A 2,341-nucleotide genomic window follows, 5' to 3' on the forward strand; every position below is an offset into this window, starting at 1 on the left:
TATTAAAAACCTAGAATAACTATTTTAGTTATTTTGTTGTGATTGTATAATATTATTCTTGGGTATACTTGAAACTTCTTAAGTATACTATTATATATCTATGATAGTACCACGGTTTTTTGTTGATGTATAACGCGTTATAAGTACCTACCTAATAGATATTATGATATGATTAATATGGAATTTATTATAGGTACCTATTATAGGTCAATTTTTTTTAAATACTATAGACTTTAATATAATATTATGTCTTATACCTAGACTGACATACCGTCTCCGCTCAGATTCGTTTTTCTTATACAATGATATTATATCATTGAATTCAAATTTAATACCATCCATTATACAGTGACCCACTTGTAACCTACTGTACAGCAGAGCGAAATCCACTTGTCCGCCTTTTTGTAATCCTAATTTTATTTCATAATAAGATGTAAGAATTTTAATAAAAAAAAATGCTTTTAAACTTCATTTTGTGTAATTGGAGAAAAAAACAAAGAGTTATTAACATGACAGTTTTATTTAGATTTTCCCAACGTATTTTCTCATGGTTTTTATTTAAAATATTATTTTCATAGTTTTTACCTACATTAATAAAAAAATAAAATATTAAATTAATTTGAAATACTATTATCATAGTTTTAAATTGTATTATTAAATAGTTTAATTTTGTCAGTGATTAATTTATTTGTATTTGACTTGCCATTTATTTCGTGGTATAAATTTTGTTTTATATAAAATACTATAATCGAAAGAATTATCACACTAATGATTACAATACCTGCACAGAATAATCTGTGCCACCACAATATTATTCTACTATTGTTATTATGTATTATTACATAACATAATTATGTATCTATTACAAAAGATATGATAGAGTATATATTTTTATGTTTACAGTCTGAGTCTATACTATATTTACATTTTTCACCGAGGTAATTTCACATTGTTCAAATGTTCAAACATTCCGTCTTACTCAAAGGGGATCTATTTTACCATATTACACGTTACAGGAAAATTACACGGTCTTCGACTTTGATATTTTTTTTTTCAATTGCAGTAAAAACATTATAATATATGGGGAGTATCATATTATATTTTAAAACTTGTTGACCTGTAGCATAAAAATATGTATCAACCCTTGAAAAAAAAAATAGTTTTATTAATTGTCTAAAAAATAGCATAAAATGTCTAAGTATTTTGAAAAGGTCATCGTTTATAGAAATCGATAATTTATGCAATAGTTAAATGTTTGGTATTTCTATACGATTAATAATTTTTGAATAATAACAAAATAATAAAAAAACTTCGTTTGAGTATGTATTATGACCCAGTCATTATACGTTTAAATATCTAATGACGTCGAAATTTGAATTTCAAACGCTCGTAAAAAATATATGGCTTTACGCTAAACTTTTTTTTAATTCCACGTAGTTCTCTACAGTTATTCATTATTGAATTACTAAAAAAACAAAAAAAATATTTTTTTGAAACCTGGGTTTACGTAAATATTCCCGTTGTATAATATATTTTTATTTTTAAGTTTATGTATAATAATATATACCAATTTAATTATTAATTATATGCCTAATATTTTATTTATTTGTTTTATTGTTTATATTAACCCTTTTATTTTTGGTATTTTATTCACAATTATTAGTTTTAATTGTAATAATTATTTCTGTATATATAATATATTAGTGATACATGCTAAAAATTGTTGCCGTGAAATGTCACATAACCATCTGAAACACTAATTATAAGTCCTATCTCGCCTGTTAGTGTTTATGAGTCATTTACTTCGGAACTTGAGAGTATCGTTTCGAATAATAATGGTTGTGTTTTTATTGTCTGTGGTGACTTTAATCTCCCAGATGTACTATGGTCAAATGATGAATCAGGGCTTATCTATTCTTCCCTATCACGTGCGCGTATTTCTTGTATCCCTGAATGTTTTGCTTTTCTCAATTTCTTCCAATTGAATGAAATAAGAAATACTTGATACCTTATTAGATTTAGTCTTTAGCAATGAGCGTAATATCGTTATTAAAAGATCGGATATCCTTGTTGTTCCCGAGGACAGCTATCATCCATCCCTTGTTTTTGATGTTGTCAGTTCACAAATTGTTCCCGCTTACGATTCATCGCACTATTTTCCAGATTTCAATAAGACAGATTTTGTGAAGGTTAAAACTTTTTTGGTAAGTTATAACTGGCGTGACACTATTTCTGCGTTAAATACTAATGAGGCGGCTCGCGCTCTATCTCATGTTCTAAATTACTGTGTTTCTAACTTTGTTCCATTAGTAAAATACAAAAAGTCTACGTATCCGCCGTG

Source organism: Acyrthosiphon pisum, chromosome A1, assembly GCF_005508785.2.
Source record: "Acyrthosiphon pisum isolate AL4f chromosome A1, pea_aphid_22Mar2018_4r6ur, whole genome shotgun sequence".
In the NCBI taxonomy this organism is placed as follows: Eukaryota; Metazoa; Arthropoda; class Insecta; order Hemiptera; family Aphididae; genus Acyrthosiphon; species Acyrthosiphon pisum.